Below are 23,725 nucleotides of genomic sequence, written 5' to 3' on the forward strand. Positions count from 1 at the left end.
TTGCTTGCCACAAATCTAGTGTTTCCAATTCGGACCACGAGGAGATATTCACCAAACACGGCTACACTAATTGGAAAAAGGCTCTAAAAAAAGACGGTGGCGGCTTCCACAAACACGCGTCTAGTATCCCCGCACGTCAGAGCCATGTCTGCATCACAGCAACTCATCATTGGTGTGTCTTCAGCTGCATGCGAAAGCTCTTTCTCTACTTTGAACCGCATTTTCACTCCACCTCCGCCGAAAAAATGCTGCATTCAAGGAAGAGAAATTTAGTCATTCTGGCACATGAGAAAACATCACAGAAAATCTAGACATGAATGAATTTATTTCAGAATTTGCCAAGAGTAACTGCAGACTGGTCCTGTAGATAATATCCAGGTTAAACACTGGAAACTGATGTCCTATAGCCTCCCATGACTACAATAAGCCACGTTTCTGTTTCTTGCTCTTATATGTTGTATACATTTGACTTTATTATTGATATTTACCTTGTAGATGTAGTTCTATATTTGTTCACAAAAAATAATAATACAAGTTCCATTGCCTCTGTTAATTTTATTGAACAATAGGTTATGATTTATGCCACAATTTTTGCTTTTATATGTTATATAAAAATTTGTTGTTATTATTATATGACCCCCCTACAAAAATGGGGATGGATGGATGGATGGATTTTTTTGCCCCCCCCCAGACAAGCCAAATGCCCACCCACACATGATGTTCTGGTCACACCTCTGATGCCATATAGAAAGCAAGATGCCTGTATTTTAAATTTTTATTTGCGAGGAACACCACTACATAAAAGAACGTACAGTGCTTTCAGGGCTGGCTCTAGATTTTTTTGCTGCCCTAGGCAAAACTGGAAATGTTAAACCTAAACCACACAGTTTTGAGGGTAATGCAACTGTGTATATATATATTACATCTATTACTTCAGTGAGTTAGAGGCTGGTTTCCATCTTGGTGTTTAGAATGCTCAAGTATATGTATATTATATTAGAATACCAATAAGACTCCTTGGTATTTTGCCAGTGATGATATACTAATAATAAATTGAATAGCGGGTTGGGGTTGGTAGCCCCCGTTGGTGTTGTAAATCAGGGTCTGTAATGGAGTTGTCTGTAGTTATTGCCTCTTATACCCCATTTCTATATTGCTAAGGTTCACTCCGCCTGCTTGCATGATCTGAGATAAGAGCACAATGAGAATCATAAGGAAAACAAAAAGGACCTCTGGATGCCTTTAAGAACATTCAGATTCTTTCAGAAAAAGGACCAGAGGCCCAGTGAAGAACCTTCCATCCAAGAAGTTCTCCAGAAGCAAACCAAGTGAAACCAGGCTCTGTATGGTCTACAGGAAGTTGGTGGAACTTTCAGCCATGTGGTCCTGGGATCAGATAAAACAGAGACCAAGATGGACAGCTAGAATTTCACTTCAGGATCAGTGAGTCTCAAAGAACTGTAATGCAAAGGATTAAAAGGTTCAACTCCCCTGCTAACTAGGGTAGCTGTATCTTGGAAAGGAAAGCACAGTATTGGTAACTAAACTTTGTGAACTTTGCTACTTGAAGGCGCTCAACTGGTACTTCACTATTAGATATGATAAATGCATTCCCTTGTCCCATTTGTTGTCTCATTTTCTTGACATGTCCATCCTATCACATTAATTAATTCTGCACTTTAATGTGAGTGCCTCATTGAGATGATGAATATGAATTCTTTTATTATTGTTACTCATAGTAAAGCTTGAAGCTGAAATTTCATGGTTGATTTTTATGTGTTTCAGTAAGATGGAACTTTGACATACAAGATACTATTAAAAAAACAGGGAGTAAATAAATAGCATATGCATTACCTGTACTGTATGTCAAGATGAATTAATCAGTTGTTTTGAACAGCTTACATAGTATGCTGAATAGGATTTTACAAGGCAAAAAATGACATGAAAATGATAACTGCAGATTAAATGATTATGCAAAAGAGTGCATAACCTTGCACAAACTACTAAGCTAATATGTCACCTTAAAGTGTTAAAAAATAGATAAACCATGGGTAAGGAATACAAATATTTTATTAGTCCCCTATCTCAATTATTTAAAATTACTGTAAGTTTGTTTCTGCAATGCTGAAATGATAGCACTTGATTTTGAATAGCACTCTCTGGAACAGATCTTCATAACAAGGCACTTTTAAAGTTGACATATTTAACAATTGGTTATGTGTATTTTTCATATAAATGGGGCACACACACTGCTCAGGTTCTTACTATTGGAGGCAGAAACCTCAAAAGTTTCCTACAAGCTGTATGCCAAGTCCCTTAGCTACTAAAAAAATTTTTCTGAAGAAAAATGTTCAAATTACTATGACACCTAGAATACCTCATTTTTAATCTATTATAAAGTATAATAGGCTATAAATATATCAGACGTAGATAAACGTCAAAGTCAAGAAAAATGCAAAAACCTATAGTTGTAATAGAGTCCTTCATGTACAATCATAAAGTACTCAACAGTACCTTCAAATTGAAATAAACAATACAGTGTATTCTGCTTTTGAATTTAGGGCGTCAAATGTTTTAAAGGATAATTGCTATTGTTAAGTAATTTAATGTTGTCATAATGACCTGTAAAATTCAGTCCTTGATGACCCAAAGACTGTAATGATTTTTGCATTTGACACATATAGAAAACTATTATATCAAATTCTTAAATTGTTAATATAAAAGGACTCTATTGAGTGAAACTGTACTTTCTATTTAGAGAACTAACCGCTCTGGCTTTTTGCTTGTCACAATATATGATTGACTCATTTTACTAATCATTTCAGTCAATTATGACTAGTCAATTATTCCGTAAAAGCAAAGTATTTTTACCATACTAGAAAAAACATCACTCAATAATTTGTATGCATTATTACGCCACCATAGTGGCTATAAAATCTAGCATGCAAAAAATAGCATCAAATATTAATAATTAGGTTAATACATTAGGCATATATAAAACAGGATGCAATATGGCATAAAAAGTGTTGGAAATCCATAGCAGACCCCCTATATTTTCTATATTGCATGTGAAAAGGCACAACAATTGGAAGCGTTAGGATGGTTACACCAGTGTGCCGTCTTCAGGAGTTGTTCTCAAATGAGTAAGTCAGCCACTTCCTTGAACCTTTGGGCAATGTAGCCTGGAAATTGGAAGAGTCAAAGCTGGTAAAGGGTCAAAATAGGCTTAGATATATTCTTTTGGGTCTTTTTTCCTTCTGACTGTAGAATTAAAAAGGCAAGTATGTAAGATATGGTGTAACCACTAAATTCCTCCATGGTGTTCTCTTCAAGACAGTCCCCATAAGACTTATATCAAACTTTCGCATGTGACAGCATGATTTGTGCAATGCAAAATTGTCATTAAGATTCTTATCATGTCAGAGCAAGGGTGTTGTACCGTATTAGCCGTTATGAATGTAGTGAGAAGTCAAGCAAAATGACACCTTTTATTGGCTAACTAAAAGGATTACAATATGCAAGCTTTCAAAAAGAGCAAGAAAATGTTTTGAAGCCACAAAGGCATAACCAGACTCAAAAATCAGTAACACACTAAGATTAAAATCAGATCTTCAAATTTAGACTTCATGGTCAAGTTTTCAATAGCACTTAAATGATTTGTTGTGATATACAGTATACAACACATACCACATCTATATCTACCAAAAACTAATATCTACTTGCCCAGAATTACTTATTTCTTAGAACAAACAACAAAATTGATGATTCCTACTGAACATTGAAAACATAATAATTTGTATGCATTATTACGCCACCATAGTGAAATTTACATTTGTTTAATGGTATCCATGGCAACCAAAATATACTTATGTACACTGGAACTTTCCAATAGTTAATAGTGGTTAATAGACAAGTGCTTTCAAATTAATTTTTCCATGAACAACTATCATAAAGAAGTATTATAAGGTTCAAGCTACAAATATGTGTATGTATTACGAAGTTCAAATCAACCAATTACAGTTTTAAATGCGAGTTTAATTTAAGCTTGTGAGGTGTCAGTGGTGTGACCATTTGGCTGAATCTTGGGTGGTAAGGAGCTTAAACTAAAGGGGATACAGGAGGCGAAAAGAAATAAGTCAAATGTCTGTCCAGAAGTAACTGAACTGGAGGAAGCACAATTACTACATCTGGCCTTAGTTCACTTCACCACCTTTCTGTCACTTTCACAAGTATATTACCTTTTCTCATTACTCCCATGCCTTCTGACCAAGAAAAGTTTCACTCGTGCATTTGTCTACCGTAAAGATAAACAACCTTCACTGGTCATGTATGAGTGCACCTAAGTCAACCTACCTCCACCTCATAGACACATGGTAGCCAAACCCTTCATCAGCCTGCTTTCATTTTAAAGTGTCTATGTCCTCTATCTTTCAGGACCTTCTGCTGGTGCATTCTGAACTCCAGGATCACAATCACTTAAAAACAGATTCACGCTTCCATATTCAAAATGTGATCTTCCATATTTAACCCCGAAACACAGGTTGAAACTTTTACCTTTATTGTGATATGAACAGCTATTACATTAAACAGCAGAGCTACAAAGTTTACAACTACAGTATTACTTGTGATCAGTGATTAAAGGAGTACTCCAGCCAAAAAAGATTTTATTTGAATTCAAATGTGCAACATGTATGCATTTTTATGCTAAAATATTATTACTTTCCAGGAAACACAATGCTGTGTATTTAAATTGAACTCCATCATTCATTACTTAAGAATTCTGTCTTCAATTCAAGTGCACATCATTGCGGGAATGACATTCTTTCTGTTCATTCAGTGCTGAGTTTTCAGGAAGTAGAGCTGCAACTCTTTTTCATATTCTCCTTGTGTCCTGACACTCTGTTAATTTGAAACCTGTTCTGCTATATTCTTAATTTATTTGCCAGTTTTACATGTGATCCCAGTGTGATTTTGCAGGGTCATTGTCATGTAGATGTAGTGGTTGTTTTACAGCACTATAAAAGTGGACCTGAAAGCTTGTCACCTCTTCTGATCTGCAATGTATAAACCAAACATTGTATTTTGACATTATAGGTATACTTTTGAAAGCACATACTGTATGTGTTTGAACTTTGCATATTAGTTTAATTTGTGCTCTTGTTTGTTTAATTGAGACTGATTTCATTTTCTCTTTATTAGTGTTGTTTTGTTTGCTAGCTCACAAGTAGCTAAATAAAGTTAGGCAGGCATTATGTTTGTGGACTTAAGGACAGGTGGCAGAAACAAATCCCTGGGAGATTTAACCATAAGGCCTCCTTTACTTATCTCCATTTTTCAGGCCAGTGCTAGGGCTGTTTATTTATTAGTGTTCTTAGAACTGTTTAATCTTGGTGACTCAAGATTACAAGTTCCAACTAGTTTTTTTGTTATTTATCTTGTTGGTGATGATGTGCATAAGTGGTATGAGTAACATGATGGTGAAAAACCATATTTGTTCTCTTCAGCAGTGATGGCTATTGTGTAAAGTGTTTGGAACTTTGGATGTGACTTCATGGGTGCAGTACAATAGCTGCATTGGATACAGAGCCAGTGAAGACAGAAAGCATAAGAAGCAAAGTCAGCAGCAAAGAGCTGCTCAGCAAAAAGGATCACGTCAGAGTTGAGGGAACTAGGAGATCTACTATGGTGTTAAGCTGGTACTGGGGGCGGGCAAGTGGAAGATCCACCTCACCAGTTAGGACTGATGAGACAATCTGGTGTACAATATGTTGGTTTTGATAGTTGGTCATCTCATTTTGTCCATCCCTTATTTTTAAATTCGATGATTAAGTAAAAATGGCACTTTTAATTATATGTATTTGGAGTATTTCTTTTTAGGAGTGGAGTGTAGGTTAGAATAGCATTGCAAGGTTTCTGTCATCACTTAATCTACAAATGTGTATTCTTATATAACACTTGTACTTTAGAACAGAAGAAACATTTGAAAACTCTGAATTGTGAATATTTCTACTGACATTGGAATAAGAATTTCATTTTAAACATAGTTTTTCCTAACAAATGTTTGCAAAAATACCAAATGTATCAAGATCAAGTTTTAAGAGTTATTTTGGAATTAGCAGTCACTCTAATGTAGTGCACGCACACAGTGTGTCATATATACTTTGTGTTTTATAAATAAACACAGTATAGTAAAACTTTCCTGAATTTAATTACAGTAAGTTAGATTATTTATCATTATTAATCATTGCACAGCTTTCAAAATATTTCTGAAATCAGGAACATTTACTAAATGCTTATTTATTTATTTATTTATTTAAAGTCTAAACTGAAAAAATGGCATAGTTGCTGTACACTGTGAGGAAATGAGAAAGTGAGTTAACAAGTAAATAAATAAATATCAAAAGGTTACAAGAGATAACTCCTACACGGTCAGATTGATTCAAGCATAAGCAGTTTTTATATGTGATGTTGCAAAGGAATTACATTTTCCCACACTGGAAACTGTCCAATGTGGGTGGTCAGAGACAAGTAATTGCTCTCCAGTTCAACTCATTATCAAAAAGAAAGTAGGTTCTCTTCCTTTGGATCTGTGTGAGACTCTGCCTTAATTGTCCCTTGTGCTCAAAGTGATGTGAATTCCAACTTGAGATTTTGTGAGTTTGCCATCTCAATTCATTTGGTGCCTATTTAATCAGCGCCCTGTTTTTCCCACTTGCTTTTAGCAACAGCATACACTTTGTCTTATGTTAATTTGCTGTGCCTTCAGCAGCAAAACCATTTCATGAAATGTTTCACAAGAGGTCTTTTAGGAAAACATTGAGCTATTGATGACTTGAAAAGCCTTTATTTCATTTAATGGAATGTTCAATGCATTAAAGAGGCAAAAAGTGACCACAAATCAAGAAGAAACTGTAAGCTATAGACAACCAATAAACAGTACAAAAATGGAGTAGTAGCACTGCTTCATATAGGTAGAAATATGGCAGTAAAAAAGCAAGTATTGCAAAAAAAATAATGCAAATTGCCTGGTGGTCCTAATGTTATATGCTTGTCATCTTTCTTTCTTTTATCTATAAAATCTAGCATGCAAAAAATAGCATCAAATATTAATAATTAGGTTAATACATTAGGCATATATAAAACAGGATGCAATATGGCATAAAAAGTGTTGGAAATCCATAGCAGACCCCCTATATTTTCTATATTGCATGTGAAAACGCACAACAATTGGAAGCGTTAGGATGGTTACACCAGTGTGCCGTCTTCAGGAGTTGTTCTCAAATGAGTAAGTCAGCCACTTCCTTGAACCTTTGGGCAATGTAGCCTGGAAATTGGAAGAGTCAAAGCTGGTAAAGGGTCAAAATAGGCTTAGATATATTCTTTTGGGTCTTTTTTCCTTCTGACTGTAGAATTAAAAAGGCAAGTATGTAAGATATGGTGTAACCACTAAATTCCTCCATGGTGTTCTCTTCAAGACAGTCCCCATAAGACTTATATCAAACTTTCGCATGTGACAGCATGATTTGTGCAATGCAAAATTGTCATTAAGATTCTTATCATGTCAGAGCAAGGGTGTTGTACCGTATTAGCCGTTATGAATGTAGTGAGAAGTCAAGCAAAATGACACCTTTTATTGGCTAACTAAAAGGATTACAATATGCAAGCTTTCAAAAAGAGCAAGAAAATGTTTTGAAGCCACAAAGGCATAACCAGACTCAAAAATCAGTAACACACTAAGATTAAAATCAGATCTTCAAATTTAGACTTCATGGTCAAGTTTTCAATAGCACTTAAATGATTTGTTGTGATATACAGTATACAACACATACCACATCTATATCTACCAAAAACTAATATCTACTTGCCCAGAATTACTTATTTCTTAGAACAAACAACAAAATTGATGATTCCTACTGAACATTGAAAACATAAACGTGCCTGTGAAAACCAACAAATCCTTGTAGTGTGGGAATTTTTAAAATTCATTCAATCCAACCAAATATTTTACACAACATTATTGCAAATGGAGATAAAGTGGTATTTGTTAGTAAATCTGCCTTTTTGAAAGGGATTTCATAATTCACCTTGAGGATCCTAAAATTGGCATATAACACCAGCATTAGTAACTTGCCCCAGAATACATTTTACATTAAGGTAACAAGCTAATTAACCACTGGATGGACACTAAAACATTACAAACATTTATCGAACTTGCTTAGTCTAATCAGGGTGGTGGGCAGCTGAAATATATCCAAAGCATTTTTGCAGTGAATATGCTATGTTCGCTGAAAATATTCTCATAATAAAAAAGTGTCCCATTACAATTTGCTAAGCCATAATGGAATCACAGAACTTTAGTAGCCAGCAACTTTTGTTCATGTCTACTGCAAGAACGTTGCTATTGTGGCCATCATTGGCCTGCAAGCACACAAGGAAAAAAAAACCCCGCCATTTCAGCTTCTGAGGTGCGCTGAACTTACCCTACGAAACACTTTTTCCCAATCTCTAACCTCACTCATTTCATTAACTCACAATTGCTTCAACCTCCAGGGTTTTTTGATTGCTGTATGTTACTTATCAGTGAACTTAAAAAGGTAAAAATAGGTCTCAAAGCTACAGAGAATGAGAAACACTGCCAAATTATCATCTTGAATGAGTTTAAAAAAATGAACAAAACACTTGCATTATTACAAGTACTGCCACTGGATATATAATAGTGATCTTCGTGTGCTGACACCTTAGCACCACATGGATAATTATGCACGCAAACCAGCCATGTGCCCAGCAACCATCTCAAAATAAGCCTTAAAGGAGCCATTTTCCTCCACTTTCCCCAGAAAACACAGGACAGCACTGTGAATTTATAAAATCAAAAGATTTATTACTATTTACAAAGTGTTTCTTCTTGATGAAGGAAGAAAGTGCAAAGCATCTACATAAACACATGGGCAACAAAAAAGATATTCCCACTTTGCAAAAAAGCCAGTTCAACGCCACCACTTTGTTTGCACAGTTAATGTGTGCCCCATGATTGGAACTCTGTGAGTGCAATAACCTACATTTTATTTATTTATTGCTAGTTTGTGGCTGTTCTGTTTGTTGTACTTGTGGTGTTTGTACCATCTGTATTGTGAGCGGCTCAGTGACTCAGAGATTAGCACTCACAACTCAGATCACATATCTGGCCACAATATTTTGTCCAGCATAGTTGGTAGACTTTTTCCTCATCCTCAGGGACACTTAAAAGATCATAGCACCATTATAATCCACCTAATACTAGTTCTGTTCCTCTTTCCCCATTGACTTCAAAGAATCTAGTGTAAGTCTGTGATTTCACCAAACTCGAGGCAAAGCAAATTCAGCGTGGTTCGCTCATCAACTCTCATTAGCCCACAGTGTTATACATAATTTGTGAATTTCCCCTTGGGATTAATAAAGTATCTATCTATCTATCTATCTATCTATCTATCTATCTATCTATCTATCTATCTATCTATCTATCTATCTATCTATCTATCTATCTATCTATCTATCTATCTATCTATCTATCTATCTATCTATCTATCTATCTATCTAATTACAAATATTATCCTATGTCACTCACGTGCGCATGGGAGACAGCTTACAAGATGGGCTTGATAAATTGTACTTACCCACCAAACCAGTGGTTGGCGCTGTCCACTAATCCTTTCTCTCTTTTTCCCTATGTAGACCAGCAGACTGAACTCAAATCCTCTTACTCCACTTCTGGCTCTGCTGACGTCACTTGCGGTTTTGCCAATGTCACTTCTGGTTCCTGTGCCTCTGCACCTTCTTCTTCTTGCCAACTCACCATATAACCACCACGTTGTTTATTGTATTGAGTTCTGTTTTGGACTTTTTTTTTTGCATCATACTTTTCAACTATACGAGGTGGCTACCCCAAACCTTTATCTGTGTTTTATGTTCTTTTTACAACTATTACACTATTGCAAACAGAGCATGGATACTTTAAAGATTAAAATGGCATGCCACAAAAAACAAACCTAATGTTCAACTCTATTTTTTTTTTATTATTTTATTTTTACTACCAGTAAATTTCTCAGAGCATTAAGAACTAAAATCCCAGATTCCAGCTGCATTTTGCAATCTACACAATTAACACCACCATGTCCTTACCTTTATCCTCAGTGGCACATGTCTTCTTGGTTGGTTCACTGGTCTCACATTACTTTCTATGTTGGCTATGAATTGGTAGCTCCTATCATACTAGTTTTAGTTTGCCACTACTGTAACATGGGGTTCACCCTCCTTCTCTGTCACCTTACTTTTTTCTTTAACAGACTTCAAATTAGGCTTGTCTCATTGTATACTTACATGTACTATTACACTACCTTCACAAATCCCAAGCATTTACTTAAGACAGAGCAAGCTCAAACAATAAAATGAAAAACCCAGCAATAAAAAATTTAGCAATTAAAAACAATTACACATTCACCAATAAATATTATATATATATATATATATATATATATATATATATATATATATATATATATATACTAGTCATTTAGCCCGTTACAATAACGGGCACTAGAACAGTAGTGCATAAACATTAGTAGGAACAGTCTATATTAAATGGCAAGGGACTTTGACCTGATTCTTTTTGTTGGTCATATTTTTCTTTCTTTCAGCCTTTCTTTTGTTGATGTTTACTTGCTGAGCTGACCGTTCTTCGTGGGCTGCCGCCGTGTATTGTGTGTCTTTAATTTTCTGTGACAGTAATACTGTCTTGTACGTCCGCTGGCTTGAACGTTCGTAATATACCTTTAATTTTCTCTGGCGGTAATACAGGCGTGCGCGTTGGTAATATGCCTTTAATCTCCTCTGACAGTAATACTGGCTTGTATGTGGCTGTAATATGAGTCACTGTATTGTGTACCTTTAATTTCCTCTCACAGTAATACTGGTTTGTATTTCCGTAAAACGCTTGTAACTTTCTCTGACAGTAATATCGCGTATCGCACCGTGCCCCGCGCATGCGCACTTCACCAGAAGACACACACACACACATGGACACCTGGACGCACACAGGGATTTTATTAAAGAGGATATATATATGTGTGTGCTTATGTCTTTTCAAATTATGAATAGCCAATAATGCTGAAACAGAAACTGAGAAAGCTGTACATTTTTTATTCTTAGTAAAGACAAGTAAAAGATCGGCTTCAGAAAAATGAGGTCAGCGGGAGGAAACAAACAACTGAAGAAGGGCAGAACAATAAGACATTAAGAGGAATTTTGTACTGAATGTGCGATTTGACTGGTCGCCAGATTATTTTTCAGAAAAAAAATGACATTTTACCAAGATCTACAGGACCACAAGTTGATTTTGTTTATAAATATACTATTCTGATCAGAACATGCATGCAAAAAGCCCATGAAACAGATGCTTCCTTTCTTTTATTACTCTCTTATTTTTGTTTACTAGCAGTCATCACAAGTCACACTAATAAGTATAAAATGACTAATGCAGGACTAGTTCATCCTATAAACTTTCATCTCTGTACTGCATAACTAGTTCTTACTCTGGCCATCAGAAATCTTGACATCTTATTATATCTAATTGTGTAGACCAGGTAGGTTACGAAGAATACTATTTGCTCTACTTAATAATATTCATTATAGAAACATTCAATAACATTATAGAAACTACAATTGACCTTTTTGAATAATTTTTGACTTTTTCCTAAACTGTTTTATTCATTATTAGCATTACTTGTCCTGTAGCTTTAAGAGGTGAATAAATACAAAGCGCATTTACTTTCAGAAATATAAATAATCGCTAAGTAGATGCTCAAAATGTAGAGTGGTTGACACTGCTTCTAAGATTTCAGGTTAATTTTATATCATTTGTAGAGAATTTCCATACTAAAGATTAAACATTATAAAAGGCATGTGAATGTTTAGAGCAGTGCTCAATCTTGGCAATAAATTGTGCTTAATGTTGTTGTTATACATAATTGCTCAATACTGTGATGTTCTCTTTGTCATTATACATACTTAGCGTGCATTTTAATATTAATTATAAAGCATATTATGTAAACAGATGATTGACACCTTCAATTAAAAGAGCAATTTAGCAATGATCAGCATAATTATTTCTCCACATTTTCAAATATCATTATGTAAACATTTATTGTTAAACCTCAATGCATTATGGTGTGATAACATTGTCAAATATTTACTTAGTAATAGCAGAGTCTTGTAGAGTGAAAAGATGTACTTGTCAGTCAAACCACAGAAAACAAGTATTACATTAAAAACAACCCCATTAGCTGTCATTTGTTCTTATTCTTTTTTTGCTGCAGCATTGTGGAAGGAGATGGAGCTGATCCTGGAAGGAATGGGCAAAGGGTCAGAGTCAACGCTGCAGAGGATGTCAGTCCATTACAAGACCCTGCATTAACTAAAAGAAAGCTAATTGCATTTTAACTTAATAAGCATGTCTTTGGGCTGTGGTTGGAAACTGGTAGATGTGCAGTACAGGATGATCCACAAAGACACAGAGTGAATGTGCAGCCTCCATATGGACAGTGAATCAGGCCCAGGGCCCTGGAGATGGTAGTCACCTTGGCACCCACTTTAGCTTTACCACCGTTGAATTACATTAAACAACAACAGCATTTTTATTTCAATAGCACATTTTCATATAATGCCTTACACAATATAAAAGAAGAGTTACAAGAGAATAACAAAACAGCAAGTTAGAAATAGATAGTTATATATAACTAAATAAATAATATATAAAAAGTAATTTATAAAGAATCAATATGCACTTACATAACACATTTATGTATTTCCATATTTTTTGTGGTAGATGGAATGCCCACTACATTCTAACTACAGCACCTATGACTGACTTTAAGATCTTTTCTTTATAATCTTGTACTCATACAAATCACTGAAATATGTTTGTTAAATAAAAATGTATACACTCAACTGTTTTGGAATTAATTTAAATAATTCACTGGACAAACACTACTGCTCACCTTGGAAGCAGATATTGTGTGTCTGTAAAAATGCACACATTTATATTTGCACCACATCTTTATAACATTTTCCATATTACTTTTGCCCTATTTGACTCTGCTAACTGGCCATAACAATTACTTTTCAAAGCTGTTGCTAAAACGGTACTGTTTGTTTAACAGTTGCTGTCAGAATGCCAGAAGAAATGTCAGCATAGTTCAAGGCAATATTTTATAAATGTTAATTGGTTTCACATCTTTAAAGCGGCATGAGTGCTTCCATTTATGTGAATAGGAATGTAATTTGAATGTAATTACTCAGTTTACTCCCAGCATACAGTAAATGTTTAAGAAAACAACAACAGGAATATAAAATGTTTAGAAATATACAGCATTAGTGTATTTAGTAGCATGACGTTTATTTTGCAATACTGCAGATCTAGAACTATTGATTAATTACTCAGAAACAGAGGCTTGCCTTATTTTAGATCTGAGGAAGGGCAGCATGTGGGTTAGCAATGTTGTCTTACAGCATAAAAAGGTGGGATTCAAATCTTGTACTTGTGGAGTTTGCATGTTCTACCATATGCTTTTTACAACTTTCTCTGTAACAATATGGCTGATTGATAACTCTGATTGTTCTTGTGACAGTACTGGAGTGAGCAAGAGTATTTAAGTACTAAATTGCATGATTGCTTATTGTCAGCTAGTCTAATGTGCAGTGCCACATACCGTACATGAATATATTTGTCCATTTTCTAACCCATTTACCCAAACTCATGTAAAACCAATACTCTGATTATCTGGAGTTTTATCTTCTGTATGAGTAGGGAAAAATAACAAGTCCTGACTCTTGGCTCACATTTTCAAAAATATAATGTGAGGCAGAAAAAACAGGCAGATGGTATTTAACCATAGTCAAATTCAATCAAAACAAATCCTCAATAACTTATATAGGAATCTCTCAAGGTATATAACAGGGGTCCTCAATCATGGTCCTGGAGGGCTGCATTGGCTACAGGTTTTCCTTCCAGCCAGTTTCCTAATTAGAAGACAGTCCTTGCTGATAATGAAACTTGGCATTTAACTGTTTGGCTTGTTAGTGGTTTCGTTCAACCAATGGAAAATTTTTAATTGCACTGTAGAATTTTCTTCCCTGAGAACATTGTCCATGAGTTTTGTGGACCAGAACAGATTTCAACATAACGGTCTTTCCAATCCCTTTCTCATTTATTTCTAAACACAGATACTTTGTAGTGTATATGCACAGGTTTAAAAGGAAGCATGTTAGCTAGAGAGCTGGTAGTTTATTAGTTATCTGCATTTCATTATTAACTAATGTCTGGTTAAGAAAACAGGCAACAATTAAAATTTAAATGAAGCTGCAAAGAACTAAAATAGGCAATTAAGGGTTTTGAATTGTAACAGGCAAGATAACTAAAATTAAGCCTTAGAAATATATTGCTTTAGTAGTAAATAAATGGGTTCTAATTAAGAAATTGGTTAAAGTGAAAACCTACAGTCACTGCGGACCTCAAGAACCATGATTGAGGACCCCTGATATATAATTTGTATACTGTTCTTTTAGCCATAATGTTGAATATTAAATAAAAAGCATGTTTTTTGCTAAGAAGCCCATGTATTTTTTTAAATGAAATTCAGAGAAAGTAAATACAGGTCAAATCCTGTTATAACAAATACCCAAGTAACACATTTTTAAAGATAAGGAATACTTTTTGTTGGCCCAGACAAATGATCATACAGCATAATGTTTAATGGATTTTGTTTTAATCAAGTATAAATTTCAGTATAACGAATCTTTTTTGACCAAAAATGGCCACTGAAGGTAATAATGAAGTGTAAAAAATACTTACTGTCACGCCTACACTTTCGTTGAGACTTGTGAACTCTGCAACAGACTGTCTCTTTCTTGTTAGACCAAAAGAAAGTCTTGTTAGACCAAAAGACAGTCTGTTGCAAAATTTCCAGTCTCAGGCAGTCTTGGCGAGGCTCGGCAAGAGTGTAGGCACAACATCATACACATAGCAGAATTCTGAGTCAGTGCTCCACCGAGCATCCGCATGAGTAGTTGTGTCATATGTGGATACTGTACTGTTTGAGTTCCATGGTGCTTCTCAAAGTTTACTTTGTGATGAACAAAAAAGCGAGAAACGGTGTCAGTATATGCTGAAAAAAAAAGTCACATTTAATGTCTCATTTTCAAATAAAACATTTTTTGCAGTTTAAGAAACGCTGTTTTTTTATACAGGTATTGTCAAGCTTGGGTAACAGAGTTGCATGAGAAAATGGAAGATGAATCCAGAGAAGACAGGTACAGTCTCAAGACTTCATTCAGAATAGGAGCTGTTAGGAGCCGTGGCATGGGCGATCATCCTGCTTTACCTTCCATCTTCAGATTAGAAGAACACCAGCAGCTCAGAATCACTGCTGTGGAAGAACAGGAGACTGTGAGGAAGAGCATGTCAAAGCCTGGTGGTAAATGTTCTAAACATTGTGCAACAAGCACATTAGGTGGTAAGCCTGACCCTGAAGAGGAGAACCAATAACTTTGTACTTGGTATACTGTTTATCAGAGCTGTCCTTGCACTGCTGCCATTAGACATGGCGAATCACCGGAGTCCCCCGTCACAACAGTATACGTATTTTCCCCATATTTGTTATAACGAAATTTCTGCTATAATGAAATATTTTTATGGTTCAGTGAATTTTGATACAATGGGATTCCACCTGTATGTGAAATATTTAGAAAGTAAAACCCTAATTCCAGCCATATCCACCACCACTAACAGAGTAAACCTGAAATACAGTAAATCACAAATTAAACCCACACATACTATGACACCCAAATGAAAATTCTGATTTCAACTTGCATTTTATAACTCATAAAACAAAAGTGCAAATGAAAATACACAACCTGTTAGGCAAGTACATGTTAAAAACACTGTGTTTTGGCTGAGATATTGTGTGGCCAATGAAAGTCTGCCTCCTCACACAAGAATTTTGTGTTGTAGGTATGCTAATCTACGCTGGGCACACAGCTTAGGTGTATATTTTTTAGAATACTAATAAGACTTGTAACACTGTAACTATTTAGGTACAGACTCATTATTTTACATCCCTGTGCTTTTACAGGTAACGGTTAGAGCAGACCAAATGCAATTATACAATAAATAAAATACTTTAATTAAAATGGGAGAGAATTATGTTTTGAGGGTCAACACCACAAATGATATTAGAGTATAACTGCAAGATCAGTAACAAAATTAAGCAAGCATACTAAACTTTGCTAACTGACTATACTTAATAATAGATTAATGATATTCAAAATACGCAAAACATACAGCCATTCACTTTCAAACCCACTTAATCAGTTCTAGACTGAGGTAAAGCTTCAGCTAAGGGGCTTTCAGACAGGTTGCAGTTGGTGTACACAATTAAAATGTAACCTTATCAAGTCACTGACATTTGATTTTTTTTCCCAAACAGCAGGTATTCCCTAAGAGCTGATATAACACAAAATAACATATTAAAATGCTTTGCTTCCTTCTGATGTTTTCATTTGAATTATCATCTAATAGAAGATAGTAATTTAAAATCTGTTTTTTGTTAGCAAAAATTTGCTTTTGTAGTTCATTTTGATATAGATGCATTTGCATAAAGTACACTGCATACCAGAGGAGAAAGAAGGCCACATTGTGGAGCTCCTTGAATGATATAGACAGGCAACAAAGCATAAGGGAAGCATTCATCCATCCATTTTCCAACCCGCTGAATCCGAACACAGGGTCACGGGGGTCCGCTGGAGCCAATCCCAGCCAACACAGGGCACAAGGCAGGAAACAATCCCGGGCAGGGTGCCAACCCACCGCAGGGGAAGCATTCTTTCAAAAGAAATATTTCATTTGAACATTAGAACACTCTAGACGAGAACAGGCCATTCAGCCCAACAAAACTCGCCAGTCCTATTCACTTATTTCTTCCAAAAAAACATCAAGTCGAGTTTTGAAAGTCCATAACGTCTTACTGTCTACCACACTACTTGGTAGCTTATTCCAAGTGTCTATTGTTCTTTGTGTAAAGAAAAACTTCCTAATGTTTGTGCAAAATTTACCCTTAACAAGTTTCCAACTGTGTCCCCGTGTTCTTGATGAACTCATTTTAAAATAACTGTCTCAATCCACTGTACTGATTCCCTTCATAATTTTAAACACTTCAGTCATGTCACCTTTAATCTTCTTTTGCTTAAACTGTATAGGCTCAGCCCTTTTAATCTTTCTTCATAATTCAACCCCTGTAGCCCTGGAATCAGCCTAGTCGCTCTTCTCTGGACCTTTTCTAGCACTGCTATGTCCTTTTTGTAGCCTGGAGACCAAAACTGCACACAGTACTCCAGATGAGGCCTCACCGGTGCATTATAAAGGTTGAGCATAACCTCCTTGGACTTGTACTCCACACATCGTGTTATATAGCCTAACATTCTGTTAGCCTTCTTAATGGCTTCTGAACACTGTCGGGAAGTCAATAGCTTAGAGTCCACTATGACTCCTAAATCCTTCTCATAAGGTGTACTCTCGATTTTTCAACCGCCCATTGTGTATTCAAATCTAACATTTTTACTTCCTATGTGTAATACTTTACATTTACTGACACTAAATTTCATCCATCCATCCATCCATCCATTTTCCAACCCGCTGAATCCGAACACAGGGTCACGGGGGTCTGCTGGAGCCAATCCCAGCCAACACAGGGCACAAGGCAGGAAACAATCCTGGGTAGGGTGCCAACCCACCGCAGGACACACACAAACACACCCACACACCAAGCACACACTAGGGCCAATTTAGAATCGCCAATCCATCTAACCTGCATGTCTTTGGACTGTGGGAGGAAACCGGAGCGCCCGGAGGAAACCCACGCAGACACGGGGAGAACATGCAAACTCCACGCAGGGAGGACCCCATTAAATTTCATCTGCCACAAATCTGCCCAAGCCTGTATGCTATCCAAGTCCTTCTGTAATGATATAACGGATTCCAAATTATCTGCTAATTCACCTATCTTGGTATCATCTGCAAACTTAACCAGCTTGTTACTTATATTCCTATCTAAATCATTTACAGTGTATATATTAAAAATAGCAGCAGCCCTAGCACTGACCCCTGTGGAACACCACTCTTAACATCGGCCAGTTCTGATGAGGTTCTTCGCACCATCACCCTCTGCTTCCTGTGTCTGAGCCAATTCTGCACCCACCTAAAAACATCACCCTGAACTCCCTCTACTTTTAATTTGATTCCCAACCTCTCATTTGACACCTTATCAAATGCTTTCTGAAAGTCAAGATAAATAATATCATATGCTCCACTTTGATCGTATCCTTTTGTTGCCTTCTCATAGAATTCCAGCATGTTAGTAAAACACGGCCTCCCTCTTCTGAACCCATGCTGACTGTTCAGAATAACTCCTGTCCTTGCCAGGTGTTGCTCAATCTTATCCACTAATTTTCCTGTGATGCATGTTAAGCTTACTGGCCTATAGTTGCTTGGATCTGCCCTGTCACCCTTTTTATATAATGGAATGATATTTGCCATTTTCCAGTCCTTCTGAATCTCTCCAGCGTGCAATGACTTCCTAAAAATATGTGTCAAGGGTTTATACTGTATATGTTGTCACAAGAACGACCATGAGACATCAAGAAGGTTTGGGACAGCCACCCATTTAATCGATTACGGCTGCAAAATTCGTCAAAACTGGTATACATGTTCATTCAACTGAGTCCAAAACAGAACTGACTTCTTCAGACAGTATGGCGGCTTTTAAAGGCCAGCTAAGGAAGTGACGTCATCAGCCCCGGAACCGGAAGGAACGTCATTGGCTGCCCCAGAGCCGGGCGGGATTTCCCTAGAATGGTCTGCAACAGATTGAGAGGGAATATTAGTACACTCCGCCACCCCCTGGCCTGGCATGGAATTACCTGTATTTAAGCCCTTTGGCTGTCTCCTAAACACACGTGTGTGACAGGGCCCTCCCCTTAGCCCAGACCCGTCGGGTTGGGCGTCCTTTACCGAGAGGTCGTGAACGCGGGAGAGAGCATCGGTATTGGCATGTAGAGAACCCTTCCGATGAATGAGCGAAAACTTATAATGTTGCAGGTCGAGGAACCACCTCGTGACTCGTGGGTTAGACTCCTTGTGCAGGGCCATCCACTGTAAAGGGGCATGGTCCGTGACTAGTGTAAACTCCCGACCCAAGAGGTAGTACCTCAACTGTGTGATCGCCCACTTAATCGCAAGAGCCTCCCTCTCCACTGCCGCATATCTGGTCTCCCGATCCAACAGTTTCCGGCTTAGGAACATGATGGGGTGCTCAGCACCATCGACACTTTGGCTCAACACTGCCCCGAGGCCTGTGTCCAAAGAGTCCGTCTGGAGGATAAAAGGCCGTGAAAAGTTAGGCGCCTTTAACACGGGTGCCACGTCAGGGCCCTTTTCAAGTCACTGAAGGCTGCCTCTGTTATCTCAGTCCATACCACAATGTTAGGAGCCCTCTTCTTTGTTAAATTAGTCAAGGGCACGGCTCTCTCCGAAAAACGTGGTACAAACCGGCGGTAGTACCCCACCAATCCGAGAAATGCCTGGACTTGCCGCTTGGTTTACGGACGGGGCCATGTCAAAATGGCTTCTATTTTGGAGCACTGTGGCTTCACTGTACCACGACCCACTAGGTAGCCCAAATACTTAGCTTCCTCCAATCCAAAGAAACATTTCTTTGGGTTGATGTGAAGACCGGCTTCCCCCAGCGTCTGCAATACGGCTCCAACGTGCTGTAGGTGTTCCTTCCAGGTGCTAGAATAGATGACGACGTCATCCAGGTAGGCAGCACTATACGTGTTATGGGGACGGAGCACTTTGTCCACCAGACACTGGAAAGGACACGATACTGCCAGTGCCCACTAGGGGTGCTAAACGCGGTTTTACCCTTCGCGGAGTCCGTTAAAGGAACCTGCCAGTACCCTTTGGTCATATCAAGTGTGGTCAGGTATTCTGCCTGTCCAAGCCTCTCAAGGAGGTCGTCCACTCGAGGCATCGGATAAGCATCAAATTGTGAGACCTGATTAAGCCGACGGAAGTCATTGCAAAACCTCCAACTTCCGTCAGGCTTAGGAACCAAGACAATTGGGCTGGACCAGGGACTATGACTCTCTTCTATGACTCCTAGATCCAGCATGCGCTTGATTTCCAGTTCCACTTCCGCTTTCTTTGCCTCAGGAAGACGATACGGGTGTTCTCGGACTATGACCCCGGGTTTAGTCACAATATCATGGACAACTAGAGAGGTCCTTCCTGGGATTTCGTCAACCACCTCCGGGACGGACGAGATAACTGTCTCCAGCTCTCGCCTCTGTCGGTTATTCAAATTAGACCTGAAGTTAAGGGTGTTACTTTGAGCAAAGAAGGAGCGGGGCTGGCCGGAGGTGGGATCAGGGTCCCTTTCCTTCCACGGTTTCAGCAGGTTTACATGATATATCCACTCACTCGGTCGACGATTGGGTTGTTTCACCAAATAGTCGACGAGTCCCTTTCGCTCCTTAACTTCGTACGGCCCTTGCCAGTGGGCAAGTAGTTTAGAGTGGGAGGTGGGAACCAATACCATGACTCGATCCCCCGGCTGGAACTCCCGGAGGGTCATGCCCCGGTCATAATAGTGGGCCTGTGCTGCTTGCGCCTCTTGCATGTGACTTTTTAATATGGGTCGAATTTTTTCAAATCTATCGCGTAACTGCGCGATATATTCCAAAATATTAGTTGAGGGAAGAGCCTCTCCTTCCCAACCTTCCTTTAAAATGTCCAATATGCCCCGGGGTTGTCGTCCATATAATAATTCAAAAGGGGAGAACCCCGTTGAGGCTTGAGGGACTTCCCGATAGGCAAAGAGCACGAGGGGGAGGAGTTGATCCCAATTCTTCCCATCCCCACTGACCACCATGCGAAGCATCTGCTTGAGAGTCTGATTAAATCTCTCTACTAAACCGTCGGTTTGAGGATGATACACCGCGGTTCTCAAGTGCTTTATTTTGAGTAATTTCACCGTTTCCTTGAACGTTTCCGAGGTAAACGGCGTCCCTTGGTCCGTAAAGACTTCTTTAGGGACCCCAACTCGCGCAAAGACCTCCATCAGTACCCGTGCGATTGCTTTAGAATTAGCTGAGTGCAACGGAACAGCTTCTGGATATCGGGTCGCATAATCTACGAGGACTAGTATATATTTATGTCCTCGAGCCGAGGGTTCCAGGGGTCCCACTATATCGACCCCTATTCTTTCGAAGGGAACATCAATTAAGGGAAGGGGAACAAGAGGAGCACGGTCCCTCCTAGGAATTTGCCGCAGCTGACATTCCGGGCACGAAACACAGAAGCAGCGAACCTCCTCGTTAATACCCGGCCAATAGAAACGGAGCTTAATACGCTCTAGAGTTTTTTCGGTGCCCAAGTGGCCTCCTAGGAGATGGGCGTGCGCTAGCTCACAAACTTGCTGCCGGAAAGCTCGTGGAATCAGCAACAACTTCCGCACCCCTCCCTCGTGTTCTCTGACCCGAAATAATAAGTCATTTTCTAACACAAAGTGGGGTCCTTGTGGCATGGGCTGACTAGTGCGTTGGCCGTTGACGAGGACTACTACATTCTTAGCAAATTTAAGGATATCGTCATTCCACTGTTCCCTTTTACATGATGCCGGTGTTTGTCTGAATTGAAAGCTCAAATCTGAGAGAGGATCTGGGCTGACCTCAAGGGGCGGAGAAACCTCCCGCTCTGTTGAGGAGCAGACTGATGACGTATTAGTCTGCGACGTACCAGGAAGCTCTCCATCCTCCTCGTGATCGCCCATATCTCTCTCCACCGGGTGTGTACATGGTGTGGAGACAACCTGAGACGGTGGATTCCCATCTGTTACTAGGCCCAATTTCGAATAAGGCGAGATCAGTACTGCAGTACTGCAATACTGAGTATTCCTCCGTGGCAGATGAAACACCAGGCGGATTCATAGGCGCAGACATCTCCGTGTACACAGGTAATGCTGGTCTTTGTTTTTAACCATTGTCGTGGTAGTACATAACGGCAATCGACCATAGAAAGGTTGCTGCCGGAGTCAAATAGGGCCTCTACCTTGTGGCCGTTTAGATAGATAGATAGATAGATAGATAGATAGATACTTTATTAATCCCGACTCCCTTATGAGCCAAAGCCAGGGGGTTTGAAAGTGCACACAATCCCACCCCCTCTCTCCATTCACATTCCGCCTTGCCCCCAAGCGAGGATCGCGCCCGTGGTATCGGGGACTCCGGTGCAAACTCCGGTTTATGTTGAGAGGGCAGTTTAAGAGGGACGTAATCTCTACGGCGCCCACTTAAGGACCGTTCAGCCTTCTCAGATTGAGAGACTGCCCTGGTTGTTTCAATGAGCTCTATGAGCTCGTTTATATTTGAAAATTCACCCCAGGCCGGCTGGGTGAAATGCTCTGGCAGGCCATTTATAAACAGCAAACATGCCACTTTCTTTACTATTTGATAGGTGGAGCAATCAGCGGGCCTTAACCAGCCTGCCACCTCTTCCCAGAGAACGTCCAGTTGTTCTCCGGTAGCCCGTTCAGGGTCAAACCTCCAGGTTTGTATTTTCTTCACCTGCTGGCCCGGGGAAAGTCCACTTTCCTGTGGGACCTTAGCCCCAGTGGGAAGGACAGCGCTCTCCTCCGAGAAAGCATAATAAGTCCCCATCGTTTCCCCAATAGAGACCAGCCCATGTCTGTGTGTCCCCTCGACACTCTCCCTATTCAATTTGGGTGCCCCAGAGATAGCCAAAGGGAGCGGAGTCTGCACCGGTTCTTTCCGAAACCCGAGACGCACTCCCCACCTGAAAGCTCGGCCCAGGTACTCTCCCACCTGGACATGATTCAGGTCCGGTCCCGTTCTCTTCAGTGCTGTCTCCATCCTGCCGACTACGCCACTGTCACAAGAACGACCATGAGACATCAAGAAGGTTTGGGGCAGCCACCCATTTAATCGATTACGGCTGCAAAATAGGTCAAAACTGGTATACATGTTCATTCAACTGAGTCCAAAACAGAACTGACTTCTTCAGACAGTATGGCAGCTTTTAAAGGCCAGCTAAGGAAGTGACGTCATCAGCCCTGGAACCGGAAGGAACGTCATTGGCTGCCCCAGAGCCGGGCGGGATTTCCCTAGAATGGTCTGCAACAGATTGAGAGGGAAAATTAGTACACTCCGCCACCCCCTGGCCTGGCATGGAATTACCTGTATTTAAGCCCTTTGGCTGTATCCTAAACACACGTGTGTGACAATGTACTCACTAGTCTCCTTAAGAACTCGAGGATAAATATTATCTGGTCCTGGTGATTTGTTTGATTACAGCTTATTTAATCTGAGAAGCATTTCTCCCTCTACAATTTCCAAATCCCTAAGTACCTCCTTAGTAGTCGTTTTTATCTCTGGGAGGTTATCCACTTGTGAACACCTCAGAAAAATGTAAGTTTAGGGCATCCACTATTTCACTGTCTGTATCTTTTAATTCCCCTTTACTATTTCTGATGCACTTGACCTCCTCCTTGACTATTCTTTTACTACTAAAATACTGAAAGAATCTCTTAGGGTTTTCTTTCACCTTATCTGCTATATTCCT

The sequence above is a fragment of the Erpetoichthys calabaricus genome, chromosome 7 (assembly GCF_900747795.2).
Source record: "Erpetoichthys calabaricus chromosome 7, fErpCal1.3, whole genome shotgun sequence".
Classification (NCBI taxonomy): domain Eukaryota; kingdom Metazoa; phylum Chordata; class Cladistia; order Polypteriformes; family Polypteridae; genus Erpetoichthys; species Erpetoichthys calabaricus.